The following is a 7903-nucleotide window of genomic DNA, read 5'->3' on the forward strand; positions in this document are numbered from 1 at the left end:
CCTAAAAGGACTGGAGACAGAGATTTGAGCATGGAGCTCACCACGGTCCAGGCTTCTCTGCTTATGAGCGGTTTTCAGTTTATTTTTTCCGATGATGTTCCCAAAGCGGAGCATGCTCCACAGGAAGCGAGTCAAGCAAGTGCTGGCTGTAAGCCTGGGACTACCTGGCCTGTGGCCTTCTGTATGAAGGAGCCGTGCATCCTAGAAACATGGCCCAGGGCTTTCGGTACCAGGATCACAGTGCTCCAGCAAGGCATCTGGGAGCCTTGCTTGAGATAAGTCCTTCAGCCTTTCTGCTTCGGAGTGGGGGAGCTCAGTCTGAGTGGGCTTTCAGACTGCTGGCCCTAGAGCAGCAAGCCTGAAAGACCCTTCATGGCTCACAGCTCCTGATGACGTGAAGCTGAAAACCTTTACAGTCCCAGCAGTTTTCTGAAGGAAAAAAAAGGGCGATTTTAATTTTCCATATGTTTAGAGAGCTTGAACTATTTTGCAATGAAAACTTAATATAGCCTGAGTTTGGAGAGCAGATCATTTGAAATGACTAAAGGAAGCCTGGTGAACAAGACAGCTGGAGCAGCAGGACTCATCAGGAAAGAGAGACAAAAAGCTGCTGAAGACACACAAACCTTCTGAATGACGCCTCTGTTCTTCCGCTGCATCCCTCTGTAGCTTGAGGAGGCTGGTGTTTATGCTGACTTTAGAGAGAGAGGAGTACCTCGACTGGTTATCTATTGTTGCTACCTTCTGGGGAAAAAAAATGTATTCTGGAAGGAAATGTAATGGAATTTGCCTTACCTCTTTGGCATTCCTTCCATAACTCAAATGGTGATGTCATGCTGATGTCTGATTGAAGATTGAGACTGGCTAATGAGCTGGAGTGAGAGTGAAAGGAGTTTTTCCAAACCTTGCCATGGAGTCTAAAAATTCTAGCACTCTGCCCTTTGAGATGAGTTATTTCCCAGAGCATCCTGAGAAAACACTGAAGTGATACATACTAGGAGGTCATAGCGCTGGACCTGCTGACCTGGTGAAATGGAGATTTAAAGGTACAAGTGTAAAATAATTTGTGTGATGAAGGCCTTTTTTACCTTTGCTGTTGCCACTGCCTGGTATCTCAGTCTGTCTCAGCATGTGTGTATGAAAAGATGGCAAAAGGTCCCCATTTTTAAGTTCCTAATGAAAGCTCTACCATGCTGAATGCTACAGAGTCCAACTACACAGCTAGATGTTGCAATTTTGGATTGTCTTTAAAATCTCTCTGACAATTTTTCCATTGGGAAAAATATCCTTGTGATGCAAAGGGAGAATGATATATTTTCTGAAAGAATCCGTTTGTATTGAACACCAGACTTTTGTGACTTTTACAGGACTACAAGATTTGTTCCAGAGAGCTGTAGTACCATTTGCGTAACAGCAGTGTAGTACCCACCAGAGTCAAAGATCCTCGAGATTTGCAGAGCTGTCTATTGCATTGCTCAGTACTGAAGTGGCCTCCCTGACTTACGCACAGGAGGTGGCAGTAATCTCAAGGCGTTGTTCATCTTTCCAGCCATGCTTGCATTCTTAGAGAGAATATTACACAAACGATATCCTGGCTTTGAGAGTAAAGCCAGGATATCACTCGTAACTAACAGCTGGCCACCAGAGCAGTTTATTAGAAACTCAGCTAGTTACCAAAGTGGGTTCTTTATCTCAGTGACCTTCCGGGGTAATCAGAGCCTTCTTGGAAGACCTTGAATCAGAAGTGTTTAGATACAAGAAAAATAGCACTGCGCAGCATGCAGTTCTGAACTGCCAGGGTTCACAGATTTGGAAGGCGCTGTACCATATATAACTGTAGAAGACAGCACTGAAATACCATAGCTGCTGCATCAAGGTCATGGTGTTCTGGGATCCAAGTAAAATTATGCAAGATAGGCAATTTAGGAAAGAATTCACACAGCGCTCAGGAAGGAAGAAAAATCATGTGTGTTATAGGCTCAGTTACTTTGTAAGATTAATTTTCCACTGTGTCACGGTCTTGTAATAAGAGCACAAAATATTTTAAATGTTTGATTTGCTTATTGATCAGAACTCTTGAGACCTTGCTTTCTAAATCACAGTTACAGGTTTGACTTCCATTTAACAGCAAAGCTGTGGGCTTGCCTTGGAATATACGCAGGTTGCAGTGGGTTGTGAGTTCAGTGAGTGGGCAACAGTGAAACCTAGAACAGGCATGTTTGATGCTCAGAAACCCTCCTCCTTCCCTGGAGGTGACGTGAACGGAAGGTGGTAATGCCGCAGGTCCTGTAATCTAGAGCACCGATCCTCACCTCCTCTAACATAACCATCATGCTTATTCAGATCACTGCGCTACCTTTAATTCTCAGAACCTATACAGAGATAACGAGGATGAATATGGCAAGCTAGGGGAATTGCCATTTGATGGAAAGCTTGCTATTTCGGATGGAGGTGTAACAGGCCTATTCCTACCCTAACTCTCTCCTAATTCCTATCTCCTGAAGGACAAGGGTAAAAGATTTAGCCATCTACTCTATTTTAAGAAGTGCTTATATCGTTATGCTTTGTAAACCAAAAAGTGCTGCTATCAAAGTGGATGGGATTTCATGGATGCTTTGAGCAAAGGTTTCCTTACAGGTATTGCTAGATTCAAGACCTGTGGTAGATAAGGCTGGTGAGTGGGGACTTCTTCTGAGCTCAGGGCCCTGTTTTGCTAGCTGGAGTACAAACACCAAGTGAAAAGGCTAAACAAGAGCTCACAGTCCAAGACGGAGACTGGATTCCCTTAGAGCCCGCTGGAGAGTGGTTTGCAAACACTGTGTTAGTACCGACAGTTTGGTCGTCTTTTTCTTTTTCCTTTCCCTTTCCTTTATATTTAAAAACTTTGCCTAAGGAAGAATTAGCTAACCAAGAAAGACAAAAAAGGAAGAGGGAGCACAAGAGCAAAGGGTGATGAAGAAGCAGGAAAGGAGCCAGGTGGAGAGACTGAGAAGCTCAAGCAGTCAGTGAACAGATAAGAAATGTCATCCGGCAGAAAACTGTGAAAAGAAACTGGATGTGGATGGTTGCTGCAGCCTGCATGGTCCTTTGCTTAGATGCAGGTCTCTCTTTCTGCTGAGAAAGTCTCCTGGGCACATTTATGCCTCGCTGCCTCACACCGAGCAAAACTGGGAAGGCAAGGTCTGGGAAATTCGCCCTGATCCTCCATGGGTTGCAATGATGAGGGGTGTCCGTGTTTGGTGCAGGCCAGTGTATCTCCAGGGCAGGCAGTGGAAGTGCAGCAGCCGTGGGTCGGGGCTGCTGCTTTGTAGGATGGGCTGCGCTTGCAGGTGTTACTGCAGAAATGGCGAGGGTGGCAGAGCATCCCTTTCGAGCGGTAGTCAAAGGACTCTTCTTAGGTGTCACCTTCTGCTTGCTTAGGAAGGAGATAGTCTTGAGCATTTCTTCTTTTTCACCATGTAAAAGGCAAAGTAACCCCATGTGTGAGTCCTACATGCAGTTGAAGGAGCAGAAAGCCCAGCTCTGTCTAAAGGGAGGCAACTGTGGTCATGCGGGCACAATTGGTCACAGGTTGCAGAAGTACAGGAGTACACAGGAGGTGTTTCAGAGGCTGGGGAGATGGCCCAGTAAGCCCAGGTCCTCTCCTATATATCAGTGCTTGGCTCTGGTGAGGGCAGAAGTAAAGCAAAGGACTAGCAAAACCCAAGGCTGTCCTGTGACCAGCCTCAATAAACGACAGGCAGAAACTGTCCTTGAGAGTGCCTTTATCTCCAGAGGTTGGAGAGAGTCAGTGGGATGGAGGGGGAAGGGTGTAAATAGTGCCAGTTTGGTTTCATACTTTCTTTATTCTCTTTATTCTTTGTTTTCTGATGATAAAGGAGCTTTATGTGGATATTGTAGCACAGGAATTGATGAGTCATAAGGTTTGCAACTTCATTTCCCCCTCCGCTCTTTTTATTTTTTCCTGATAATCGCATCTCCTCCTTCCTTTCCGCCTTGCCCCTCCTCTGCTGGCGCAGCAGGACGTGCTGTGCCTTTAAGAAGTGTGGTTTTTCAGAAGACTAATTCCTGAGCTTTGGCATGTGTTGAGGCATGCCCTAAGTTTTGTGGTGTGGTTTATGAAAAACTAAAGTGCATTTGTCTAGGGAGGTTTTTAACTCCTTTCTGCCATAGATACACTTTACCTCTTTGTTCTTCACTTGCAGAGCATACACCATTCAGCATTTCCATAGGGATTTCTGCGCTCTCCTCCAAAAGAGGAGGGGAGAGAAAGTGAAGCAGCAGGCGCTTTTTTTTTTCTGTTTCCTCAATTAAAATTTATATTTATTGAGTTGTTTTTGACATGGCAAAGCTCTGGTGAATAAAGCTGAGGTAGCAAATTCTCCTGCTGATTATATCCTCCCGCTGGCACCAATATTGCTGCAGTGTTAACTTGTCATTTCAGTAGCAGAACGGTGTAGCCAAAGACACGTTGACCCGTAGCAGTTACAGCATTAGCGGCTTTATTATGAATTTCATATATAGTGAAGTTCTTAATGTTCTCATTCATGAACATTACTTTTTGCTTCCTTTCCGCTCTCATCAAGGTCAATAAGAAACTTGTAAGAAGACAATACAATTGTACTATAAAAATTAACATAGCATTATGCAAATAAAATGTAGGGTTTTCTTCTCTTTTTTTTAATTTTTTTCAGCAAATTGCATTGTTTTGAAACCAAGTGTATGCTTGAGAAGGTCTGCCTGGATTTTTTTTAACGTTTCCTAGGGACAGCAATGTGGTCTTTAAAGCACAGCTCCCAGGCACACCGGGAGGTAACTACAGAGTTACCCTTGGTAATTATTTTAAAAGCCTTCTTTGCTATGAGGTCCTGGATCTGTATGCTAACATTGTCTTGTAATAACAGCATAAATCCTCTTGGGCTGTCAGCGTATGTTCAAGTACCTGTATGTTGTTTTAGGCCTCAAGATAGCAAGTAAGTCCAGGTGAGCAGAATTCCCCTATGTCTTTGGCACCGTGATGGCTCCGGGACTTACCATGCCGTCACCCGCAGGATGTGGGCCCCACAGATGAAAGAACGGTTTCTAGTAGAGACAGGCCTGTTTTTATGAGGAGAGACGTTGGAGGGGAAGGGAGGGGGCAGGATCTAGGGCTGGATGTGCCTTCCACACTGAGGTGGTTGTGCGGCTTTGATTAAATCACATAACCTTTGAGCTGCGGGTTTCACGTGAGCGAAATAGTGATATTAGCACCGTGCACGGCATGCTGGGATTAGATGAATTAACGTAACAGTACTTTACAGTCTCAGCTCTGTAAATGTGCTGAGTGCAGTTGTTCTATTTAAGAAGCTTGTAGTGCTCGTTATTGAGCCTACGGGAGGGCCCCCGCCAATCCCCTGTCCCCCCCTCCCTCCCAATTAGTCCGGTCAGTGCTCTTATCCCTCTCCATGACCAATAGCAAGCAATCTGTGCCGCTTAGCCTCTCGATCTTGAAGCAGTGCTGTATTGCGGCAACTCTTTTCACAAGTGGCTACAGAGGAACGGCCACACCGCAAGCCCTGGCGAGGAGCTCTGTCTTCTGCATCGCCCTCTGGCCGCCCGGGCCCGAGGAGTCCCCGACTACCCAGTCCCTGCAGCATCCCTTCGGTAGTGCGCTGGAACGGGAGGTGGAGGTCCTGGAATCTCTTTACGTCTCTGCCACCTCCTCATAGCGTGTCCTGGGCAAGTCACATCACCTTTCTCTTCTTCACTCTTAATTCTGAAGCATGGGTTGTATCTTTTACCTTCATACCCAAGAGCTGCTCAGGCTGAATTAATGAATGCCGTGAAGTCAAGGATGTCCGTGGATGTACAGCACAATGTAAATGTGAAGTATTACTCTGTAATTATGGGTGGAGATAACCCTTGTTGAAAATTATTTGTTTTATCATAAATCAACATTTGATCAGGTGGAATCGTAGGAAAGAGGAAGAGGTGTAGAGAAAGCCTCTGTTACCCTAATCTGAAATTTTTCAGGAAACTGGAATGATGCCTCTCCCATGTGTTTTGTGCATGTGTCGACTTCTGAATCTAGTACTGGTTACTGAGATTGATAGAGTGGCATAAAAATAGTCTGACTTCTATAGGTGTAATATTTCACCATACAGACAGAAAGAGGCCTTTTTTTTTCTTTTTCTCCTCTTGGGATTCAGCATTTTAAGAGGAAGCAAAGTACTGCTTTTTGCAGCATGGTCTGGCGTATCCAAGGTTGACAAAGCAGCTCCTTGGGTTCAGTCAATTAACTAGTTGAGGATTTTAGGAAGAGAAGCAGATGAAACGTTATTCTGCAGCTGCTGACATACTGGCATCATCGGGGTACAGTTTATAAAGTCTCCAGTACTGCCGAGGAATCAAAGAGTAAAAAATTGCAAGGGTTTAATCCAGTATAGTAACATTTTGCAAGGCCTATTGAATTCACAGCAAGTGAGAGGCAGAAAAGCAAGTAAGCTAGGTGGAAAATGAAATTAGATGGAATTATATTGCCACAAGTTTATCTAAGTAGTTGTTTCACTTAACAGGGTAGACGCACGTCTATCTGAGCCCTCGGCGGAAGCTCAGCCAGAGTTGTGCTCCTCTGCTCTCCCGGGCTGTATTATCCACAGAAATGGAGTGCCCTTCATCCGATTTGAACAAAGCAGTGTTCTGCTGTATCTATTTTTGGTCTCTGATTTGTATGCTGTAGAAGCCACCTCATTCCTTAGAATACAGCCATATATTGTTGTGTTTGTTTTCCTTTTGCTGCTGTGTACATAGTGGATTGTTGTTCGTTTGTTTGAAGGATTTAAACATCTGGAAGAGAGCGGGGATAGCGATGTCTTTGTACGTAGGTTAGATGTGGAGCTGCGGCTCCCTTCCAAAGTGAAACATTATGTGCCATCGACTTTGATGCTCATTTGTGTACTCGAGAGGTTTGGTGTGGGAAGGACAATCAATATAATGCTAATCCAAGCAGCTGGATAAAAGTACTACTGCTAAAACTAGCACAAGGTAAAAATGGATTTATTTGCGTAGGTAGTTCTGCAACTGATTCCCACAGAGGTAATACCAAATATACATTTTGGAGGTAAATATTTATATGCAATATGCTTAACCGAGTTTGGGCGAGTAGTGAGAGGAATCAGTTTTTAGTAAAATACGTCAGTAAATGATGCACATAGGGCAGATCTCGCTGTGAGAAATTCAGTTCTCCTGTAACGTAAGCTTTGCCGTATTATTTGGACACAAACAAACCCAGTTATAGCCTAAATCTCAACAATAGGTTATCACAGATGAAAAGAGTAAGTAGAAAGTGAGGGGAAAAAGAAAGGATAAGTTCTTCTCTATTGCAGCTCCCTTCCAGTGAGTGGAAGGTTACTCTGCAAGGAGCCCTCGTGCCTTTTGGCAGACTATTTGCAGACCAGTGCCGTAGCAACAGAAGAGCAGTTCTTAACGCTCTGGCTTAGTCTATTGCAAACAATTTCTTTTCTGAGAAAGCTCATCGCCGTTTTGTTACGTTACTTCCCAGCAGATGAGCCAGGCACTCTTGAATTTAAAACAGAACGGCAAGTGAGTGACAGTGAGCTAAGCATGGGCTGGAGTCTTGTAGCAGCATATCCTTCAGCTCCAGCGCTGCAGTCAGAGAGAGAAAGAAGATTTTTCCTTTGAAGATAAGACACCTGGGGCTTTTGTAGAAACTTAAGTATGCCCCGAGTTGTGCAGCTGTTATCTCAATTAAAAAAGAAAAAAAAAAAAAAGAGGCAGAGAAAGGCAGAGCATCTGACTCTTCTATGCACTGCCAAAAATTCCTCAAAATGCTAAAACCCAAACCAGCCCTTTTCATTCTGCAGTTGCGTTGCTTGCGAATACTTTCCGTCTTGTGGCTTTTTTT

This window comes from Cariama cristata, unplaced genomic scaffold, assembly GCF_000690535.1.
Source record: "Cariama cristata isolate BGI_N322 unplaced genomic scaffold, ASM69053v1 scaffold285, whole genome shotgun sequence".
NCBI classification, from domain to species: domain Eukaryota; kingdom Metazoa; phylum Chordata; class Aves; order Cariamiformes; family Cariamidae; genus Cariama; species Cariama cristata.